The following is a 25,988-nucleotide window of genomic DNA, read 5'->3' as shown; positions in this document are numbered from 1 at the left end:
TACAATTGGTCTGTTAAAAGGTCAAACAAGTACATAAAAATAGTACTAAGTGTGTCTATATTAATTATTCATTACTTGAAAATTATATTTTTATATAAACAATGTTTGTATTATTGTTTACATGAGCCTTCACCCCCATGCTCTAACCTCCTCGTTAAGGATGGGTATTTTGCAGAATAATGAAGGAGAAGGGTGGTAAGTTATGTTTATAAGGACCCAAACCTTAGAAGGTCCCATTGCTAATCAAACAGTTATTACTTAAGAAAATTAAGTTGCTTAGACATTTGATTGATTTCCTTTTATAATGGAAACAGATTATGATTTTATACCCATGACTATAGTTTTCCTACCTCTGATCTTCCAGGTTCCTCCCTACCTTCCCTCTCCTCATGATCTGCTCATTTTCTGTCTCTCATTAGAAAAAAAAATTCTAAGAGATAACAGCCAAATACAATAAAATAAAATACAATAAGATAAAGCAAAATCTTTCATATTTGGAATTTGGAAACAGCAACCTAACAGAAAGAAAAGAGTCCCAAAGCAGACAAAACAATTAGAGACCCGTTCACTCTCATAGTCAGGAGTGATTGCTGTCTGGGGTTCCAGCTTCTAGCAGCACAGGGGTCAAAGGAAAATCCGCAGCGTTGGCACATACTAGACATTTCTATCTGCGGGAGGTAGGGGCAAAGACAATCACACTCTCTCTTGATGTCTTCCTTCTTTATTCTCTATTCTTCCATGTTCTTTTAAATAAGAATACAGACGTTCTTTTTACTATATACTTTTTGCCTGCAGCTTATATACTGCAACAATTTTTTTCAGTCAATATAGGAATTACAATGTGGTTATATTCTGTTTTTCAAGTAAATTATTACAATGAATATAAAACAAACAGTTAAAAAACAGCTTGTTTTTCCATGTTGCTTGCATGATTAACATTTTACATAGTACGGGTGAAAACAAATTAAGCCAAGAACCCACGTATATTCATAACCAAGCACCTAGCTATAGATTAACCTTGTGGGCAAGCAAAATATTCTTCTCAGTTAGGCCTTTTATTGGCAGGCTACATTTCTGCAGTTACAAAGAACCAATTGCTTTATTGCCAATCTGAAAGTTAATCTTATAAAGAATCTTAAAGGAATCACAAACCTAAACTTTTACATATGAAAAAGATTCGCTCAGCTCTACTTTCAGTCTTTAAGGTATGCACTTCTGCGTCAACTGTTTCTTTATATCAGGAGAATGAGGGCAGAGTGGGTGCAAGGAATTAATCTTCACCTTTGGTCATCAACCAATCCCGGCAAGAAAAGCACGCCAGCTAAAGATAATTGGGCTGCTTTGTTCTTCTTCCCCGATCTTGATGAGTTCTGCTTCATCTATGCGCCTTTATAAAAGTTCAGATTATCTTTGGGGTATTTTTCCCCGAGAAGGTATTTGATGAAAACACCTTAGTCTAACTTTGTTATTTTCAAAGCTTTGTTTCAGCACTCCCAAACCCGCGAACACATCTCCTGACATTAAGGTTAAAAGAATTTAAGCTAGCTGGGCTACTGGGACTCAGCTGTTTTTCCTAATCATTAACGTAAGCCACAGTCTATACGGCTCCTGAATAGAAACCCATGTGTTCTAGCTGCGTGATATTTCCCTGTTTTATTTTTTATCATCAAAACTATTTAAAACAACATTATTATTGTCCATTAGACAGTACAGTTTAGAAAGAAATCATCTTCATAATAATCCACAGGTAAGAATGGATGTTTCCATGAGATATACACACAACATTACAGGCAATGGGGATCTCTGAGGGTGTCAAACCCATTCACGCCATGCCAGATACCAGAGAAAGATTTCAGCAGCAAACATGGAAAAACACAGAAGAAGAAAAAGTCCGGGATCTGTAGTCTAAGGGCTTTGCCTATCTGAGATTCATCTACCTTGAACTTCAACCAGAGATTCATCTTTCAAGGAGTTTCCCTTACTTCAATTGCCACATGCTGTTCCTCTGACATGGCCACTAGCAAGGAGTCCTGAGAAAATGCTAGGCTAAGAGTTATAGTTAATACACCGAAGACCTGGTGTAAACCTGTGTCGGTCCTGTGCTTGCTGCTTCAGTCTCGTGAATCTCATATTACCCTCGATTAGTTGATTCAGAGGGCCTTGCTATCCTTCTGTCCTCTTCTCTCCTCTGACTCTACACGATCTTTCCAATTCTGCAGAATTTTCTATGCGCTGAGGAGAAGGATTTGATGGAGACCTCCAATTTAGACTCTTTCTCTGCATAATATCTGGTGTGTATCTCTGCGTCTGTTCCCATCTATTGCCACAGGATGTATGCTGATGACGAGATAAGGCACCAATCTGTGAGTATAGCAGTACATCATTAAGAATTATCTTACTAACTTTTTAATTTTTATTTAAAAAAACTATCTTTTTTCATTATACATATCTAATTCAAGTTCCCACTCCCTCCTCTCTTCCCATTCCCTCCACTTACCTCCCCCCACTTCCCATCCACTCCACGGAAAGGAAAAGGCACATTGCTTTGGGAAAGGCAAAAGGCCCTCCCTACTATATCTAGGCTGAGCAAAGTATCCACTCAAAGAGAATAGGTTCCCAAAAAAGCCAGTATAAGCAGTAGGGATAAATCCTGGTGCCAATTCAAGTGGCCCCTCAGTCTGCCCTAGTCATGTAACTGTCACCCACCTTCAGAGGGACTAGTTCCATTCCATGTTTGTTCCTTCCCATGTTTATCCTAGGTCTCTGGGCTATCTCGTCTCTGAAACTTGGTTATCAAACAGTGTTGGGTTCCATCTTGTGGAGTGTGTTTAAAGCAAATCAGACATTGGTTGACAAGTTCTGTGCCACTCTTATCCTGGAATAGTTAGCAGGACAGATAAACCTCAGGTCAAAGATTTTGTGGCTAGGTTGGTTTCCATGTTTCCCTTTCATCAGCCTGCAGAGGACTTTTCCTCACCAAAGAGACCAGAACATAGTGGTAAAGCCAACATGGAGGCCAAAGCTCACAACGTTCAGTGAGTTGTGTGGTGTTGCCCTAGGCAATAGAAGACAAATAAAGGTATCGGTGGAAAATTGAATGCATTATAGAGTATCTCATTGAAGTTTCTACATAAGAAACCTAGCCACAATATATAAAATTCTTAACTCTTTCATGTTGTGTCCTAGCTTGCAAATTCATTAATTTCATATAGATGTATAAGGAAAGATACTCTCAATTTCTTATATTCCTTATACAGAAAAGTGAAACAGAGGTAGATACGCATAGCTCATAAGAGCAAGTGTGATACAAGGACACTCAGTTTTCACTAAGTATAAAATTCTTAATCTAAAACTGTAGAATCTGATTATTTTTAATATTATTTTTATTTGTGTATGTGTATTTCTCTGTCTCTGTCTCTCTCTGTCTCCCCCCCCCTCTCTCTCTTTGTGTGTATGTGTGTGTGTGTGTGTGTGTGTGTACATGTGAGTGGCCTTTTATGCCAAAGAAGGAAATCAGATTTCCAGGATTTTCATTACAGACACCTAATACAGGTTTTGGCAACTGGATTCTGAAACTCTGAAAGAACCACATGCTGAAGACTTCTGGGAATTTCTCAAACCAGTATTTCCAAAATACACAAGGAGCCTTTATACACAGAAGAGCATATGGAGGCAGGGAATTGCTTTAGACAAACATGCCTAGGAGCTCTAAATGTTTACAGGGTAATACGGGGTAATAATTGAGAAAGATAGTCATAAAGTCAGGGAGGGACTTTTCTCATTGTTTCCCAAGTAACTGACAGAAAGAATGTAAGAGAAAAATACGCTTGTTTTGGCTCATGTTTGATGGTACACTATCTCTAATGGTGTGGATGGTTTGGTGGCCAGAACAGATTGTGGCCATGGTAGCAGGAGCATGGATAGCTTGCCAGCAGACAGATGGATGCTAGGTATTATTTGGTGTTTCCCTTTCCCCCTTTGTAACTGATCTTTGACCATAGTCCACAGGGTGTCATCACCCATGTTTAGTCTAGAGCCTCCTCAATCAGTGAATTCTCTGTTTCCTAGGTGATTCCAAACACAGAGATGATTATGAGCTTTAATGATGACAAACTTGCAGAAACATATTTTCGAAACTGAATGTACTATTAACCACTAAAGGGAAGCAAGTAAGTTTAGAATCGAAGGATAGTCACTGAAATTATGTACAAAGAAACTCCTCCCTGCCTTTGCGCCAAGGTTCTCAGGTAATTGGACAATTGGCCAGATGTATAGAAAAGTGAGGGAGAGAGAGATGACAAAGAGATGGGAATGGAGGTGTGAGAAAGGAATCAAAGAACTTGTCTATGAGGAGCTGAACGGCAATTACTTCTAAAATAGCAGGAAAGAGCCAAACCATAGAGACAGGGGAAAGACCAGACTGGAAGAGTCCCTTATTCAAGGGACTACTGTCTAAAAGTAGTAGTTAACACTCTTCCCATGCCCAGGATCATCTGAAGATCCTGGAATTACTGACTGCAGATTGAACTAATTACCACTGAAGTAATATCTGAGACATGTGTATGCCTCTGTGTGTGTGTGCCTGCGTTTGTGTGTTAGCCTGTGTATGTGCCTGTGGGTATGCTCACATGTGTGTGCCTATGTGTGTGTGTTCGCCTGTGTGTGCCTATATGTGTTCTGTTTGTGTGCATATGTATGTGCCTGTGTGTATGGCTATGTGTGTGCCTGTGTACATGCATGTGTATGTGCCTGTGTGTGCATGTGTGTGTGTCTGTGTGTATATGTGTGTGCCTCTGTGTGTGTGCATGTATGTGCGTGTGTGTGTGTGCATTTCATCAGGTTTTTCTTTATTGCCTAGGCTCTTCTCAAACTTGTAGACGCACACAATCATCCTCCTGCTGTGGTTTCCTGAGTAGCTGGGGCTGGAGCTGTTCATGAGCATTATTTTCCTTTGACAGAATTTGGCATAAACAAAATGACCAATGTAGAAAATTGCTTTTCTGTCAACTTTAATGCCCTAACAAGTCTACGGAAGATTACAAAAGACAAAATAGTTGTAATATAACCATGAAGTTGGTGATGTTATATTAATAGAAAAGAAAATAGCAAGCAATGGCAATCTTCAATTCATTTAGCATGCAGCACATACCCAGCTTCAGTTTTCCTCCATGCTTTCAGTCTGAAGGATCTCAACAGGCATTCAGAGCAACAATTAGGAAAACAACTAAAGCAGTTCCTCAGATGCACTATAGCGCACCAAAAACCCATAGACAATACACACACACACACACACACACACACACACACACCACACGAAAGAGAGAGAGAGAGAGAGATAGAGAGAGAGAGAGAGAGAGAGAGAGAGAGAGAGAGAGCGCTCAATAATTCATGACAAAGTGCAGCAAAGTGACTTCTTTCTTTCTGATGAGACTATGTCTGTAAGGAGAGTTATACAACCCCTTTTATTGCTTCTGTCTTTTCCATATATAAGGATTATCTAATTATCATCCAGAGAATTTGTGTTAAAAGAAACATATTTGGAAAATTTATGAGAAATGTGCCTATCATAATACTTTGACCTTTAAGTTTTCATAGTGGCATTAAAGCAAATCAATTCAATGAAAGATCTGTGGCCCATGACTTTTTACCTGGTGAGTCCTAAGAAGGGTAAGTACTATTTCAGATGCTCATTCTCAGCTGGGGCCATTGCCACAAAGGGGTTAACCCACTCTCTATAATGTACTGTACTGCTAATGATACTATTAAGTGGGTTAGGTATGTAACAGATACTTTCATCTTACTGTATTTTCAGATTATGATGGATCCATCTGAATTCATAATTCATCATAATTCAAGGATATTTTTATCCTTTCTCTGTTCTTCCGTTCTGCTCTGTCCTGCTTTATCCTAAAGCTGTATTACAATATTATTATTATATAGCTTCCAGTTACAGCTATGCAGTGGAAGATACCAGCCATAGACTAATATGTGAAGAAGAGGAATACTTTATATAGATTTTTCTCTTGCCAAGTTAGCAAGGATTAGCATTGTCACCATGCTATACTGCATGATGCAACTCTTCAGTAACCACCATCTCTATGGACTTGAACAATGTCTTTCCCATTGTGCTTCTGTTCAAGAGATCATGGTGGCTCCCAATTTTTGTGCCAGTTTGGCATCAATATCTAATCTAATTATTTTAATTTTAGCCATATACTTATTAATAGTTTTTTAAACCTTACAAATAACTAAAGTAGGCATATATACTGAAATGACCATTAAAATTTAAGATTGTATCTCTTTAAAAAAAACACCAGCAGTATATGTGTGTGTGTATTAAATCCTACATTTACTTTATGAATAATTTTGATCCTGCATGCCATCTCTTTTTTTAGTATGTCACTGACAGACATAGATCATTATAAAAATGAATTACACTTAGTAAGTATTCAGCAAATGATGTGTGAACATGATTGTTTTATCTATTAATGAACAGATCCATAACTATATATATGTATTCATACAAAATCTTTGAGGAAATTAATCTAAATGAATTTTTATATCCACAAGTATAAGTATCTTAGTTAGGATTTCTATTTTTGTGAAAAGAGAGCATGACCATGGCAATTTCTATAAGGGAAAACATTTCATTGCCACTGGCAAATATGGTGCTGGAGACGGAGCTAAGAGTTCTAGGTCTTGATCCACACTCAGCACAAAAGGAACTGTATCACTGGACATTGCTTGAGCATATACTAGACCTCAGCACTCACCTCCACAAAGACACACTTTGTAAGGCAAAGCCACACCTCCTCCAACAAAGCCATATGCCCTCATAGTGCCACTCCCTCTGGACCAACCATTCTTACACATGAGTCTTTGTGGGCCATACCTATTCTATCAAATCCAGCAGAGTGAGTAACTTGGTATTTATGTTATGAAAGCTCAAACTTGATGTGTTATTTAGTAAAATTTAATGGCAGAAGATGACTTGTTCTCTGGATTACTTTATTCATCTAATAAAGTGACCTTGTCACTGCAGAGAACAGTTGGTTAGTGAGGTTTAATATTCATCTACAGGTGAATTTTTAGTAAAATTCTGGTAACACTATTGTTTTTTCCTGTAGTGAATCTATGTGTCCACCGTGAAATGTAGAATGACCTGAGAAATTTACAACAGTGCACTTAGTTGTATGGTAAGGGATTAGAAGCTACCTACTTAAATCCTCCGTATTCACAGTCATTGCTAGATTGACTCACTGATATTCCCATATTAACAACTGACCTGTGTAAGGCATTTGCCTAGAAAAAGAAAGTAATATATATAGTTTATTTTTTTGGATGTGACAAGACTCTGAAACATTGACTTCAGCCCATGATTTTTCCAATGATTTTTAATACTTTAATTTCCTTGCTGTAAAGTGATTCTCTAAAGTTAATTTTTCCCATACTAGAAATCCATACCTTTATGATATGTAAAAAAAGATTTCTAATAAAATCATATGTGGATTCTTTTATTACGCATATGTTTCTTATAAGTTAAATTTTAGATAATCATAATAACTTAAAATGTGATATTTTAGATAGAGGTAATTTTACAAATAATATTAGTATGAGGTTCTGAGAACTGGCCCTAATTCATTTATAAAAATTAGAAATTTAAGAAAAATCTTTTCTTCGGTGTATTCCTTGGGAGATGGAAGCAAATATTTACTCATTCCAGATAAGGTACCAATGACACACCAAACTCAGCATTCCATCTTAATTTAACTTTGAATGTTTTGCAATTCTTAGAGTAGACAGAATAAAGATACATAAAGCATAGGTGGTTCTCACATAGCTGCACTACCATAAAGATCAAACCAGTCATGGATGACAGAGTCCTAGATGTTGCATTGCTTTCAATTTATCTTGTTACTTCCTAAATCTTACATTGTCTTCCAAGATCATTTGCACCCAGGGGGGAGGAGTGAACAACAACTGCATTTTCACAGGTGAGCATCCTATCCCTCTCCACTCTGGCGTGTTAGCGGATCTATTACATTTTCACCCAGGGGGGAGGAGTGAACAACAACTGCATTTTCACAGGTGAGCACCCTATTCCTCTCCACTCTGGCGTGTTAGCGGATCCATTACATTTTCACCCAGGGGGGAGGAGTGAACAACAACAGCATTTTCACAGGTGAGCATCCTATCCCTCTCCACTCTGGAGTGTTAGCGGATCTATTACATTTACCATGGTAGCACTTAATTTCTGTGATTATCTTATTGCTGTGACCACTGAGACAAAGCCACCTGTACTCAAAAAATGTGAGGAAATATCTATATTATGTCCAAAGGAAAAACCACAGAGCAACAGGCAGCTATACATAGAGAGAATAGTTTATGGTGGAACACAAGAAGGCAACCACCTACAAATGCAGGATAGAGACCAGGCACAGATACTTCTATAGCATCCCTGCAGAGGAACCCACAACCCAGGTACCTTCACCTTGCACTCGTAAACTTCAGTACTCTACTATGAGCTACCCAACTGCAGTAGTTTATTACAACAAGTGCAAGAGTAATAAAACACTTAAAAAAACAATCTAATACTTTCAATAAGTCAGCCTTGGGATTATAATGCAGGCAAAGAAAAAATAAAGAGAATATTTTAGTGATAGTTGTTAGTTGCTGTTGTTATTTTGCTTGTATCTGGGGGGGGGGCTATTTATTTATTAATTTATTTACTTACAGTTAAAAGATAGACAGAATGGAGGAAACGAAGGAAGACCTAGGTAGTCTATCTGAGTACTAGCCAAATGTTTTTGTGGTATAGAGCAGCTCTGCAGTTGGAGAGTCAGGAAAGAATGGAAATGGACTGGGGGAATGACTAGGAGGGTTTCAAAGAAGACCTAAGGGGAACATGAAATCCATACCTATATTTAGGGTCTAGTCCTCAGGGGCTGTAGAAGTGATAGGAAGCGCTGAGTCAAAAGCAAAATTAGTGGCAGGCAGTTCAAACCTCACTAAACTATCAAAAGACAGATGTATATATTTAATTTTTGTGTTCAAATAAAATTTCTAGGTTCAGAAGGTTGTTCTGGACAAGGAGTGGGAAACATTGGCAGGATAATATTATTTCATCCATCTTTGCACCGAGACTGTTTCTGCTAGCATGCAGTATCAATAAACCCTAGAATCAAATGAGAAGCATTGCCTTTCTCTAATGATTACCATTTCACTACACTTCTTTTGTTTATTTTACTATTTCCAAGCATGTAATCAGCAACAATTACCTGGATGAAGTGACGATACGTGCTGATTATAAATACTTGGCAGGCGCAGTGTGATCCATAGGAGTCTACTCTTTGGTACAAAGATGTAATTTCTACTCATTTTCACGTCAGCGGAGAATTCATATTGATGGACACATTAGACCTAGAAGTGGTTCCTATTCTAAAGCTCTGTCATGGGTTATTGATTTAACTGACATTAAAACCATCATACACATCACAAACATGCAAAAATCCTTATAAATCCTTGTCAAAATCAATAAAGCATAGGTACAGTAAGAAAACAAGCGTGATGTAGAAAATTACATTACATTAGTTGCTTTAAAAATTATAAAATTTAATCAGAATTCCTTATTATTGCTGGCATCAAGCCTGGAAGCCTAATTGTGCACACTGGGACATCCTCATCGCCGTCCTGGTGCTGCAGCCAGTGCACTATGAAGGACTTACTCAGCTTTCATCCAAAGCCATTTCTCTTGAGTTCATGGTGCCTATTCTGTAGGAATCACCAGAAGAAAATGAAAGAATATACAGAATACATAGATTTAAGACAAAATAAAGATATAGGGGATTCAATAACAAATCTTACTTTCTTTGCTTAATGTGAATGCCAAAGGCTGTTGGTCATTATTTTGGAGGTCATTATTTTGGAAAACAAAACCCCAAAGTGTCAAAGTAGTTTAACATTTAATGTGCTCAGATACTTGTACTATATTGTATAAAAATTTCATTTTCTGGTTATTATGTAGAGATGGTAATGTTTCAAAAGCAAATTTGTTGTCAAAGGAAATTAAGCATTCCTAAGTATATTGATTTATCACCTGAAGGGAAAACTATGTCTTTCATGTAAAAGAAGAAAACAATAAAAAAGTGTTTTCATATGAAAAAGCAATTTATCCCGCTTTCCATTTTTAAGTGAAACTAATTTCATTTATCTAGATGAAAAAAAACACAGAAGTTAGAAACCATTTTTTGAGAGGCTGTGAGCATTCTAACAACCAGAGAAAATATTAGAACAATATAATTACAGATTTAGGAATTTTTAAACAAGAAATATTAATGTTAGATGTGGTCCTTAAATAACCTCTGTATACAAGAGAACTTGAAAGAAAATAAATATTAGAGTTCAACAATTATTAAAATGTGTACTGGAAGCATCAAAAGACACTGCATGGGCACCTACACCAACACATGTGCACATATGTACATAAACACACACATATGCACACACACAGGAGCACACATGCACACTGAGGCACACATACACACACCAACTGTTAATTTATAGAGTAGATACTTAGGAATAATGAAGACTTAACAATTAAACAAATAGAGAAATAGCTAGAAAATAGAAACTCTCTAAAATGGTGTCTCTAGTTATGCTCCAAAGTTTCATGGGAAAATAAGGAGAAAATAAAATAAAACAATCTTTCCAATATATTCATTTCAGTTTACATGTTCTATTCATCCTCCTTATAACGATATTTACCACATTGCAACCTCTTAAAATTATTATAAAGAAAAGATTTAAACATTAATATGAAGTGGATACATATTAATGAAGATAAATTTCTATTTATTTCCAAGTTGATTGATGATTTCCATAATGACCACAAGCCACAATAAAGAGACTTTTGATAGCTAAATGTCATCTTCTCATATCATGCTAAAGAAAAAGATGCAATAGCATTTTTGAAAACAAATATAATACTTCAATACTGTATAAGATAGAATTCTAATTCATAACATCTGTCTTTCGAGTATTCAAATTTATCTGTTATTCCTTTTTTTCTGATACTGATCAATTTACACCCAGGATTTAGGCGGGGGATCATATTCGAACTTATTTTCTTTGCTTTGGTGAGATACTCTAAACCAAAGCAACTTAGACTAAAGTGGGTTGATTTTAACCTACAATTTCAGCCTATAGTTGTGGCACTTTGAATAAGGTCTCCCATAAGCTCCTATCTTTGACAATCTACTGATGCTAGTAGATGCTGACAATGTCCTAATGCACAATGAGTCACTTCAGGATTCCCTTGTATAACTTACTGCCACGTGAGAAACAATTTATTATATTTGTAAAACTTTTTCAAGTTCTATATATGTTAAATATAATCTTGTGATCCAAAAGGCATTTGTGCCCATCTACATTATACAACAGATTAAATAATCAGACAGAACCTTATTGTCTTAACATCACATGAAGTAAAAAGCTTAATACAGGCTCAAAGAAAAAGAAAAAATGTTATATCCTGCATATTTATTCGTAGTAATGATCCATAGAGACTGAAAAGAAGCAAAGGTATTTGTAATCCTGTACAATAAAAGAACTTCTGGAGGCATCACAATCCCTGACTTCAAACTCTACTACAGAGCTACAGTACTGAAAACTGCCTGGTATTGGCATAAAACCATACAGGAGGACCAATGGAACCAAATCAAAGACCCAGATATTAATCCACACACCTCCAAACACTTGATTTTTGACAAAGAAGCAAAAAGTATCAAATGGAAAAAAGAAAGCATATTTAACAAATGGTGCTGGCATAGCTGGGTATCAACATGTAGAAGAATGAAAATAGTCCCATATCTATCACTATGCACAAAACTCAAATCCAAATGGATCAAACCCCTCAACATAAAGCCAGCCACACAGAACCTCATAGAAGAGAAAGTGGGAAGTACACTTGAACTCAGTGACACAGAAGACCACTTCCTAAATATAAACCCAACAGCACAGACACTGAAAGAAACAATTAATAAATGGGACCTCCTGAAATTGTTTTAACCAGCAATAAAAGATAGAAGAAAAGTCATCATTCACTGTTGGTGGTCCATGCTGTGGAGTGATGGCATAAATGGACTTACTTTATACATGCTCTTTTTTGTAGACTCTGTAAATATTTATGTCCATTGAAAAGAGCTTGTAGCAACAGTAAGCACTTACCCAGTAAATATTCATCTCACATCTATATTATGTTCCTGGTTGATTGAATAAAGAATTCAACAACAAATACAAAGGAGACTCAAAGAGGTAGATTTACTACCACAGGAACTTTGTAGGCTGGCTTTGTGTGTTTTTGTGATGCATGTAGGATGTTCATGAGGTGGGTGAGTGCTTTGCTCTCCCAAATCATTTTTAGCATAGTTCCTACCATGACTTTCTTGAAAAGCTGGTCTTGCTGTAGCAGGTAGGCAACCTGCCACATCAATGATACTTCCGTGAAGTTGGGCATTTAGGGAATACAAAAGTTTGACAATGCACACACATCACAGCCAGGTACAGTTCTTGATATCACAGAATGGTCCTAAATTCAGGCTGTGTGACCACAAAAGGATGTTTGTAATTTTCATAAGGATACAACGGAAGTTTTCTTGGTTTCTTCATGTCTAACTCCCTGACTTATCAAATACAAACATACATAAAACATAAAACTGATATCTTTTATTTTCCATTCTAAAATACAAGTATCACTAGATCTCAGATCAGCACCAGAAACATAGAATCGATGTGTGATAAATATTGATGGATGAATGTATTCACATGTGTGATGTATTGAAAAGAATCTGGAAGGAAATAAAACCATTTTTGAGAAGCATGAAACAAGATTATGGAGAACAAACCCTAAAGACTATTTATATCTGTAGAGCATAGTAATTTAAGGCTCAAAATTCCAGTTTCAATATACAATACCAATATATGAATAATATCTATGTCCCAATATTTTTCTTCTAATTTCATCATCATTACCCTAAATTAAGGTGACTAATTGGTCAAGTATAAACCTCACTGTCAACCTTTTGGTCCGCTTACTATTTACTCCGTGATTAACAGATAGACATCTCCATCGGGGGCCAAGCCGGTTACTATTGCCAGAGTAGGTAAGTAATTGGCCATTTCTTCCACTACTAAATAGTTGGCTCATAGCAAAGCCTGGTGTGCTGAATTCTCTCTCAAAGTTAACTAACTTGACAGCTTCAAAACTGGACACTAGGCTGAGAAAATGGACTTGAGGAGATAAGTTTATAGCAAAGAAATCAAAAAGGATCAATGCTTTTAAACACTGCAGTTGAAGTGGAATTTGAGAGAAGCAGAAGAAAGTGTTGACCATAGAGACATTGAGTCCGCCACTATTCTAGACATTCATAAAATGCAACCATAGGACACTAGAGAGAGCAAATCTGGGAACCTGAAGAGGAAAATATGATGCCCCAGAGGATACAACACTGTAAAAGCTTCACATTAGTAGGAACCTGGAGAGAAATTTCACAGTATTGGAAAGGTCAGATTCAGCCTCTGGCCTGTTTGTCTACGACTTGTGAAAGCAGAATTTGTTTATTTTTCTTACATGCTTTGAGGAATTATATAAGAAGTAGGGCATGGAGGGGAAAGAGTGGCTGGTAAATTTTAAAATATTTACTCTTTAACCCTTTGCAGACAAAGTTTGAGAGACTCTTGCTCACAAGGGTGAAGTAAACAGAAAATAACTTAAAATAAAAATAAGACAATGTTACAAAAAACTTAGATGACAATGAAAACAGGTTGTATGCTATAAGAGATACTGAATTAAAGATTCTTCACCGGCAAGCTACGGAGCAGGTCAAGAGACACTAGATGGTGAACTCCTCAACTACATATTTTGTGAGACAATTTAGATGCTGTGGTTATATATTTCTTATAACTCATAATATTCCATCTGGTTGCAAACATAGGATTGCCTACAGTGAGGTGTCTGTCTCAATTTGAAAATCCTTGGCTTTATAAAGTGAGTACATTTCCAGGCTGATATATTGTTTTCAGGATATGAACACTATATTTGTCAGGGGCACTGTCAAAGGTCTAGACATAAAATTTATCATGATAAATTGTCACTTTTTTGGGAGTATCTGCAGGCTTCAAAGAAAACAAATAAAATATCTCAGGTAGACTACTCAATAAGCCATGGAAAAACGAAGTATGTTCAGAATATTTTAAGATACTGTTATCTTCAGCGTAACTGGGGTCTATAAAGTGTGGTGGAATCTCTCCAGCTTGCATGCCATAACTATGCATGAAGATTCTGGCCTATAGGTTTTGATAATTCATTCATTCCTTTAAAAAAAACCACTAGAATATTATCAGCATATTCTAACAAAGGAGAAATAACTTTTTGGAATTTAGACCAATTTCAGGTTTCCGATGAACAGCTCTGTTGTAAAGATCACTTACTTGCTTCTTTTCAACAAATTTTCCAAACCAGAAATTATGAGGCATGTGCCTTGTGGATGACAGAGCATGGTAAAAACCTATCATTTTAAGGCATGGGTTTTAAATGCTGACTATCTACGGTATGGTCCTGCTTATCCTAAGTCTTAAGTATGAGTCATTGTTGAATGTGTGCAATCTTGTCGCTCAAAGGCCACTGCCCCATTTCTTGAACAATTAAGGATGCCTTTTAATTAATCAGTAATCCTTTATTTATCATCCTTACTGATTTTATTTAATTTATTATTACATATAATTTATTATTTATTTGTTGAGAGAGAGAGTATTAATGACACATATAGCTTTGTTGGCAGAGGCTGCTTGTTCACTCCTGGCTTCCCAGACCTAAAATAATCACACAGATTGTATTAATTAAAGTACTGCTTGACCAATCACTTAAGTCTATTGCTAGCTAGCTCTTATATCTTAAATTAGCCCACTTCTATTATTTTATATTTTACCATGAGACTCATGGCTTATTGATAAAGTTTCCAGGCATCTGATTCTTTTGGTGGTGGCTACATGGTGTCTCCCTGACTCCACCTACTCTCTCCTCTTCTATCTGCTTGGAATTCCCGACTTGCCCTATTCTACACTGCATTAGGCCCAAAGCAGACTCTTTATTAACCAATGGTATTCACAGCATACAGACGGGAATCTCACATCATAGCTTAAGTATTAAGATGATAGATCTTGTAAATAGTTGATGTAAAGAATATAAAACAAAAGAATTGAAATGCATTACTGTATCCAAGTAGTTATCATTATTTTGTCAAATTATTGCTATAAATAAATATCATACTAGAAAAGATAATACTTTCCTTTTAAGTAATGTTATATCAGTTATCACTCTTTTTGACAGTATAACATCTATTATCATAAAATGCCTATCTTTATTTAAACATAAAAGAATTCTTTACAAATCAGTTAAAAATAATAATAAAGGAGTTGTCCATGAAAAACAACAAGAAAATATCGCATTTTGAATTGCTGGCTTCAGTGTCCCATGAGAGTGAATTACAAGTGCAGGCAGGCAAGCTATGCATCATTTGCTGTTAATCTTGTAAGGCCTTTGTCTGTGGGAAGGCTTGATTTCTGCTCCATTGTCTCCTCCCATCTCGATCCTCTCTCTGTTGACACACTGCCTCAGCAGCAACTAATGGTAGTCATTAAAATGTACTCAAATTGTGGAAGATGTATACAGTAATATGATTCTGGAGGATTTTAATAATTGAAGAGGCAGCTACTTTCTCTGGCCCCTGAAATGATCTGGCTAAATTTCAAATGGGAAATTACATTCTGTCTGTCTATATTCCCTGGCATTTTCATCTGCCTGCCAGCATCTTAGGAACAAAATGAAAACAAGCAAAGTAAAAACGGTGCATTCATCACAGAGTAGAAATAGGCATCCCAACCACCCATATCATTCTCACACCTCCGGACCCATGCTGGTTATGCAGTATACTTTAGCGCCGTTGCTTTGGATAGTTAGGACCTAGGGTAGTATTTAATGGGAAAATACGGAAGGGAGTTTGTGATATTCTCACATAGTTCCTCATGTATTTATTGGTTTTTCAGTTGAGCGTACCGTGCAATAGGAACCTAGAAGCACAGGCAAATTCAAAGCTTAAATAGAAAGTAAAATAAAGCATTCTGTGTCCGTACTGACTTGTCATACAATTCAAAGGTACCGTTATCCTGCATCCTTTCAGCATTAACTATCACATATTAAGGCAGCTAAACGTTATGTGTGTATGTATGTATGTGTATGTGAATATGTATGTATGTACATCCAAAAAACATCAAAGGCTTTAAAAATTGTTCTGTTATGAATGTTTTCATGCTGTGGTACTTGATAGACTATGAGAACATTATAAATGGTTATTTTGGTGACCATGTGACATGGTGTTGGATTATTTTCCCTTCATGAAATATGACCTCTAATGGTTTGTACACCACACGACAAAGCAAAGGCTCCTGACTTTGCTTCACAACAACACAGTATAATGGGATTTTTCTATTGCTCTTGATGAATATTTTTAAGAGGTATTTCACTGAACTGTTAGAAATAAGCTGTATCACCTCCCTGTTGAAAAGATGATGGATAGTGGAATCCGGAGGTTAAATGGTTTGCCCACTATCTCATGCTAAGTTATTGGCAGAGGAAATACAGAATAGCCTCTGGACTTTAAATCTGTTGCTTAGCTACTGATCCACAATAGCTCCCAAATGACTTGAACTACAGAGGAGTAGAGAATTTGAAGATTCAAAAAAGATCAAGCCTCAAACTGAAATGAAAAGTGGAAAATTCTATCAACATATTGTTCTATATACAAGCCATTTGATCACTCTCCTCAAATGAATTCTTGTATTAGCATATCCAATTCACTTTTGAGTTTTCACATTATCATAAATAAATTCCTAGGAGATACTCAGTTGCAAATATCCACTAGAAAAACCTTAGATTAACCTAAATAATATTCTTGAAATAAATATAGGCAAAAAAATGTCATAAAGTGTTATATACACTTACCTAAACTGAGTTAAAATGGACAATTCTAATGTCTTTCAGAAAATATATGCTCTTAAAGAACTTTACTAAATAGAAAATTAAGCAAAATTAAAAATTCTTTATTGTAAGAGATAAAAATATGTTTTAATTAAAGTGTAGAAGTGTGTTCAAAACAGCCTATCCAGGAAAAAGATATTTGATTTCTATCATTTTCCTATCAAAATAAAAAAAAATCAAGATCATTTATCTTAATTTATGGATGTATATCTCCTTATTCTACTGACTGTATTGTAAAATAAATAAATATTTGAATATTTTCTTGATTACTTAGAGGGGTAAAGGAAGGCAAAAATTTCTCCCAGTTCCAAGAATACTATTTTGATTTACACCTCTGATAGCTCTTATGACTTTTACTTTATTTACTGTGTAAACGCACCAATGCCTGAGACGACAGTACAGACAAGAAGAATCTTTAAACCTGTAGGTTGTAGACCTCATATCTGAAGAACCATGGGTGACAACTATATTTGTCTAAAGCCGTAATTTTTTTAAATTCAGAATAGTAGCAAACAATATGGGAGGTAGCTTCAGGGTGCTGTATTGTTCACAGTAAGTAGCTTACATAATTGAGAGCACTGGGGAGCACTCCTTCCAAGTACTTCTCCGGGATCACAATTGCAGGTGTGGAGTTGTGTTTCTCAGTGTAATGTCAGCACATTTTTATATGACTTTTAAAATTATAACTACATCATTTCTCCCACCTTTTCCCCTTCAGTGTTTTCCCATATACCTTCTGACACTCTTTCAGATTCATGGCCTCTCTTTAATTGTTGCTATATATATATATATATATATATACATACATATATATATCCACATGTGTGTATGTGTGTCTACTTACATATTACCAAACATAGAAATATAAGCTGTTCTGTCTATATATATTTTTGCATGTAAATGCCTTCCGTGCTCACCATTTGTAACACATATCAGCAGCTTATGTCTCTTCCTCCACATCATCTCCTTAGCAAATGTCTACTTTGTCAGATTCATCTTATTCTACTAATTTCAGCTCAGTGATTGTAAACATGTAAATATTGCATGATATCTCCTTTCTGTGCATTGTTCATCAGAGTTCCATGACCCTACATGTTTTTATGAGTTCTCTGACTTTCATACATACATGCCCTTATACAGCCCCTGGAGATATTTACTGTGATGTAATATGTCTTATGCACTTTCCTTTCCCTAAGATGTAAGCATCAGGGTCTACACAATCTGTAAGAAAGGACAGCACCACTGTGAATAGAGGTTCTAGAGCTATAGATACATAATATAAAAATGTATAGGAAAACAATTTTTATAAAGCGACAAAGGAATATAATTAAATGGAATAATTATTAATAATACTTCTATAATTTATTATTTCTCTGTGGCAATCTTTCTTTTGTTTTTAGCTATCTATGTTGCCTCAATCAATACAAATAAAAATATACGTTTAAAAAACATATATCTTATGAAGAGACACATCCTATAAGTTCATAGACAGATATCTCAATTTCTAAGTAAAATCACCTTGACATTTTAGTAAATAATACATAATTAAATTTTAAGAGCATACTTCATCAATTACATTATATGAATATTTATAAATTTATAATGAAAGTGTACTGTTAGATTTTTGTATTCAGGATAAAATAATTATTAAATTAAAATCATTTATTCAGTTACTGTGTATAAATATTTATTTGTTTGTTTGTTTTTGTTTTTTGAGACAGGATTTCTCTATGTAGCTTTTGGAGCCTGTCCTGGAACTGGCTTTGTAGATCAGGCTGGCCTTGAACTCACAAAGATCCACCTGCCCCTGCTCGCCCCAAGTGCTGGGATTAAAGATATGCACCAACACTGCACAAACATTTATAATTTTTAGTTTCTTAAAATTCAACCAATCTGTGAGAACAAGAGATCTTTCCATCTTCTTATATCTTCTTCAATTTTTTTCTTCAAAGACTTGAAGTTTCTATCATACAAAATTTTCACTTGCTTGATTAGAGTTACCCCATGATATTACATATTATTTGAAGCTATTGTGAAAGGTGTTAGACCATTTAGCATTAGTATATAGGAAAGATACTGGTTTTTTTGATCTAGCTACTATGTTGAAAGTATTTTCCAGAGTAGGAGTTCCCCCAGTAGAATTTTTAGGGTTATTTATATATACTATCATTTCATCTGCAAATAAATATACATTGATTTATTCCTTTTTATTTGTATTCCCCTTGATCTCCTTCAGTTCTCCCAATGCTCTAGCTAAGACTTCAAGTAGTATATAAGATAGATAGGGAGAGAGTGGACCACCTTGTCTTGTTCCTGAGGTGGAATTACTTTTAGTTTTTCTCTATTTAAGTTGATGTTAGTTATGAACTTTCCATAAACTGTTTTTTTATGTCTAGGTACATACTGTTTAATCTTAATCTCTTCAGAACTTTCATCATGTAAAGATGTTGGGGTTTTTTTGACCATCCTACCAAAAGCACTCTACAAATTTAATGCAATCCCCATCAAAATTCTACCATAAAACTTCACAGATTTTGAAAGAAAAATTTGAATCTCCATATGGAAGTACAAAAAAAACAAGAATAGCTAAAACAATCTTGAAAAATAAAGAAACATCTGGCTGTCTCACTATTCACAATTTCAAGTTGAACAGCAAAGCTATTATAATAAAAACAACATGGTACTAGCATAAAAACAGGAACATTCATCTATGGAGTAGAATTAAAGACTCAAGCATAAATCCACATACTTATGGACATCTGATTTTTAATAAAGAAGGCAGAAATATACACTGTGGGAAAAAAGACAGCATTTCCAAAAAAAAAAAAAAAAAAAGTACTGGTCACATTGGAAGTCAGCATGTTAAAGAATGGAAAAAGTTCCATACTTACTACTCTGTACAAAACAATACTCCAAATGGGTCAAAAATCTCAATATAAAACCTGATGTACTAAAGCTGATAAAAAGAGAAATTGGGGGATAGCCTTGAACACATTTGGTGGAGGAGAACATTTTCTGATCAAACTGCTGTCAGCATAGACACTAAGACCAACAATTAATAAATGGGACCTCACGAAACTGAAAATACTAGTAAGGCAAAAGACACCATAATTTGGACAAAGTGGAAGTCTAGAGAGTGGAAAAATATTTTTTACCATCTAATAGAAATTAGATATCAAAAAATCAAATTAATCAAATTTAAAAAGTGGGTGCATATCTAAACAGAAAATTCTCAATAGAGAAAGCTCAAATGGCTAAGAAACACTAAAAATATTTAACTTCTTTAACCATCAGAGAAATCAGAGCTGCTCTGAGATTCCATCTTAGACATGTCAGAATGACTAAGATCCAAACATAGGTGAGAGTTCATGATGGTGAGGATGTGGAATAAGGGAAACACTACTTTTGTTGGTGGGACTGCAAACTTGTACAGCCACAATGGAAATCAGTATAGCAATTCTTCAGAAAATGCAAACTGATTAATCCTAAATATCCAGCTATACCACTCTTGTTCATATACCCAAAGGATACTTCATTCTACCGCAAGGATACTTGCTCCATCTATCCTTCTTGTTGTGAACAAGTGACTAGGGTATTAATATTTAATATCATCTTTTCATTTTCAGGTCTTCTACCCTGAGTCTGAGTCATTGCAATAATCTATGTACACGATAGCCAAAACACCTAAGACCCAGGTGAAAGTCTTCATTAACTTTAAGGAAAGATTTGGTGATACCTCATTAATCAAGCCTCATAGAATTACATCTATAAACTTCAAACACCTACAGATTTCATCTTATTGTAGTTAATGTTTGCTGACATAAGAAATCATCCTTAAGCTCTTTCTCTTATGATAGAAATAATAATTTGTTGCTATTGTTTATTCTTCCATTCTTCTATCCCTCTACACAGTTAAGCTAATTATTTCTGTGCTACTACAGGTAAAAAATTTATGTTTGAAAACATATAAATATGCAAATACTTATTTGAGACCAAACCTGGCTATCCAGTGTGTATTACCACCTTAACGCAATTTAGGAATAGAGTGAAACACGTTCAATCTCTGTCACACTGTTACAGGCTGCTTCTAAGTCAGTCTTGTACTGGGATAAAACCTATAGGAGCAAGCATCTATCATAGGTCAACGTTATAAAAGCTGTTGAAAGCTATCCAATCCAATCTTAAATCAACTTGTTGTGGATTTAATTTCACTTATTCTCTAATGATATCCTCTCTTCTTCTTGCAATTATTTCTAATATTTCATTGCTCTTTCAATATTAGCACAATGTAGAGTAAAAGAAATCATACAACCAAGGCTATGTTGCATAATTTTATTTAAAACCCCAAACTTGTATATGAAGGAATATATGATAATTTCAAACCACAACCTAGTAATAAGCTTTTAAAATTTTGCTGTGTAATAGATATATTCTCTTTCAATCAGATAAGACCAACACTCCAGCCATCTTTCTTTTTCTTGCCTTTGTTTTATGTAGTCATAATGTATCTACTCACATATTGGCAATTATACAATGAGAAACTCTATGTCATTTATACTGACTAATATATTACACAGTAATTCTTTGTTTTCATTTTACTTAGCTATTATATACTAATCAGGAAAATTAAAGGTGCATTCTCTTTCAATCAGATAAGACCAACACTCCAGCCATCTTTCTTTTTCTTGCCTTTGTTTTATGTAGTCATAATGTATCTACTCACATATTGGCAATTATACAATGAGAAACTCTATGTCATTTATACTGACTAATATATTACACAGTAATTCTTTGTTTTCATTTTACTTAGCTATTATATACTAATCAGGAAAATTAAAGGTGCTATGAAATGAAAGAGAGAGGAAAACACAAAGGTAATTTTGTTCTCACAAGAAGAGCCAAAAGTAGAGGGTACACATGACTCATTTGAGAGCACCTGCTTACAAAAATCAGGTACTGAATTTAATTTTTGCAACAGAAACAGGAAAATTCACATTAACTTTAATATAACGATATATTTCCAAATGTAAAACTCAATAATTGCCAAAGCAAACATAAAATATTATTTATTCAGATATCAAAAAAGTATCATATATACTAAACATAAAGATTAATGAAATATGATTAAATAGGAAATAATAGAACTTTGTGACAAATAATTATACAGGTAGTATATAAACATGTATATACTTACTTACTTGATGTTAATATAATAAGCTATGATGATATGTATCTATTATAGAGGGCGACTGACATAAATATAATGTGTTCGTGTTACTAGGAAAGAATACAAGTTCACTGCCAGCTAGTGTTTGAGCCTTGCTGCTTCTTCTGAGTGTTTCCTTACTCTCTTTGCCCAGAGTGTGTGAACGGGGTGAAGGGTTTTCTGGGAAGTGTGGATTAGCGAATGGCAGCGAAGCATTTACCAAAGCTAAGCTGTGCATCAGAAGTCCGTGAGAAAGAGAAGGATCCCACTGAAGAGCTCTGACACAGCCAACGAGAGTCTATGTTGTTGGATAGAAATATTTACAAGAGTGAAGCAGGTATCAGAAACATTATCTAGATGGGCACTCAGATGTAGAAATGCCATGGGCGTAGGAAAGGGGCCTGGAAGATATTTATAGAAGCAAGGTCAATGACACAGCAGAAACAGTGGCGATGAAGGCCAAGGTAACAAATAAATAGAATAGAACCAAAAAATATGGTGCCAGCAATGAACTTGATTAGAGTAGCTTTAGGAATATAACATCGTGCAATGGTAATACAAATTAAAACGAAATAATGCATGTTGAGACACTTTCTGCAAGCTGAAAATATTAATTGTTCTTTTAACCACAGAAAAATATGAACCAGAAGTCATAGCATGTTGTTATTGGTCCATTTCATATTCTACTAGAAGGGTAAAAACTGTAATGTGTATTAAAAAAATAGTTTTGCCCAAATTACTCTAAACTGGCATGAGTTTATTTTCACAGAGTTAATAGGCATTTACTGTACAGCTCTACGCTGTCTAAATTTACCTCCATGGAAATCACGGTGCTGTCAGGGACCAAGCAGAGCAACAGTTCTAATAATTGCTGGAACTTTAAGTCCATCTAGTGTTCAGGATATTGCTAGGCACTGAAATTAATTTATTTTAGATTAAAAAACATATTTTAACAAACACTTAGAGATAATTTTAATAAGGAAAAAACCATTCATATTCAGCCCCTCAGGGAAAATGACAGGAAGGCAACCCCTCAGGGGTGTCATATGGAAATTTATGCAGATATTCAAAGTGTGTGAGGAGCGCAGGATGAATTTTAGGCAATGAAAAGACAGGTAAAAGTTAAAATTCTCAGTGATTTGTGCTCTGGGAATTGTACGGCTTCCTGATTGCATTAATTGAAGAGTGGATGGAGCAGTGATGGCTCAGGTGTCGCTGTAAATACTGCACAGATAAGCACAGCTGTCAGCGGCAGGTACGCTGATAGTCTGCTTAATTTCTACATTCCCTGCAACTGGCAGCTGGAGAAATGGGATGCTACAGTGAAGCAAGCGAGCAACACAATATACTCCTGTCCTCGAAAACGCAAATGGGCTTAAACACAAATAAGACATCTAAGAGAGCTTGGCATGTGTAATATGGTACTCTAGTCATTAAAGAAGGACATCATCCCAGTTGAAGAAAGCCAGATTCATTACGGAAATGTATTCCTTTAGCCTTTTTTCTTAAAAATTTTAAGCACATGGCTAGCATTTAAAACACATATTTATATTAAGATAATCTACTGTGTAGGTGAAAATGTGTGTGATATTGTACTAAATTTGGAAGCAATTCTGATTTAAAATTATCAGTGTGGATTATCTTTCAAGAATTGAAAATTACTCAGTGACACACAAATGTTTTGCCTATGGGTTTATATTGTTGTTGCTGCTGCTTGTATTCAGCTATCTCTTAGATACTCCAGATGAGTAAACCTTTTCTTTTCTTAATTGCTGTTTAGAAACTTTGTAATCTTTTGATACACTGTAATTAATGTACAGACTGATTTTTTTGCCCCCAGGAGAGTTGGTCTCTCCGGGAATGAGCCTTCTTATTAATTGCCCAGCGAAGGATGATCATCATTGAATTATACACACACACACACCTCAGAGGCATACACATAACAAATATAATCAACGATAAAGAGATATCAACTTGAGGGAGAGGTTTGAAGGAGAATAGCTAGGAGGTGCAGGGGAGGAATGGGGAAGGAGAGAGGTAATGCAGCTGTATTTCAAAAGACAATCACCATGCACACTTCAGAGTTTCTTTGTAAGAACAGCATTGTACTCCAACTAATCAATCTTCACCTACTGTTTCAGTTGGTTTAGATGAGGGGGTATTGCTTGGCGACATCACTTGGGCTCCAGAGGAAAAGAGGATTCTTTAAGGAACATTACCTTTAGATATTATTTATCTTTTATTTGTGTTTGGAAACTTCAGTAAAAAAAAATTTCTAAAATTATGATAAAGAACTAGAAAACTATCACTTACTTTAAAGAATCACTAAATATGAAAATACATAATTAATTTCAAAGTATTTGGTGCAAATATAGTTACCATAAGACTTGTGAAGAATACTGTGGTAGAATAATTTTACTATGATTTTTCATATTAAAAGTTTTCATAATATGACCATAAATACTGTTTCTCTATTCTAAAACTTTTAGAGATAGAATAGATACAATAAACTCAAAATTATTATTAATTTTTTTAATCTAACTCATCACATTCTTTAGTGTTATAGGCAGCTTATTAAGCCAATTGACAAATTAGGAGATAGACTCAAAACAAATGATTAATTTCAAGAAAATGAATTTGACATTAAATCTTATAGCATAATAATGAAATGCTACAAGGGTTTAGTACAATGAGCTGAGGGTCCAGTTGACTGAAGAACAGAAAGCTAGAGAATTCCTTGTTGAAAAGTTAGTTTTATGTCACAATGAAAGAATGGAGGAAGCAATTCAAAGGAAAAAGAACAGATGATCAAGTATAGACAGTATCATAATAAAGAATACACTTAGAAACAAAAATAAAATATTGAATATATGCACTGTCATTTCCCTTTATTTAGGAATTGCTTTAATATGCTGACAAAAGAGAAGACAGCAGTTAAAACCATCACCTAACTCAATGTAAATAGAGATACTGAGTTTATAAGAGCAGAAGAGAAAAATAACGTTCTGCAGTGTCCCCTAAAGAAGTGCACAGGAGAAAAGCGTGTCATTTTCGGGAACTTTTGGTTTCCTCCTTTGTATTCTTTTTTTAAAATTATTTATTTACTATAGATTTCTGTCTGTTCCCCACCGCCGCCTCCCACTTTCCTCCCCCTCCCCCAATCAAGTCCCCCTCCCTTGGCCCAAAGAGCAATCAGGGTTCCCTGCCCTGTGGGAAGTCCAAGGACCACCCACCTCCCTCCGGGTCTAGTAAGGTGAGCATCCAAACTGCCTAGGCTCCCACAAAGCCAATAGGTGCAGTAGGATCAAAACATATAGGCATCCTCCTGAATATTAACCTTCATCAGGCGATGAAAGGAGACAGAGACAGAGACCCACATTGGAGCACCGGACTGAAATCTCAAGGTCCGAATCAGGAGCACAAGGAGAGAGAGCACAAGCAAGGGAACTCAGAACCTTATTTTGGAGATCAGACCTTTGTCTGTTGCGGGGTTGGTGAAGATCTTCTCCCAGTCAGTGGGTTGCTTTTTTGTCTTAGTGACAGTGTCCTTTGCTTTGCAGAAGCTTCTCAGTTTCAGTAGGTCCCATTTATTCAATGTTGCCCTTAATGTCTGTGCTGCTGGGGTTATACATAGGAAGCGATCGCCTGTGCCCATCTGTTGTAGGGTACTTCCCACTTTCTCTTCTATCA

The sequence above is a fragment of the Alexandromys fortis genome, unplaced genomic scaffold, assembly GCF_014885135.2.
Source record: "Alexandromys fortis isolate MF-2015 unplaced genomic scaffold, M_Fortis_MF-2015_v1.1 scaffold_8_1_9099942, whole genome shotgun sequence".
NCBI lineage: Eukaryota > Metazoa > Chordata > Mammalia > Rodentia > Cricetidae > Alexandromys > Alexandromys fortis.
The sequence above is the reverse complement of the archived record's forward strand: the minus strand, read 5'-3'. Positions refer to the sequence as shown.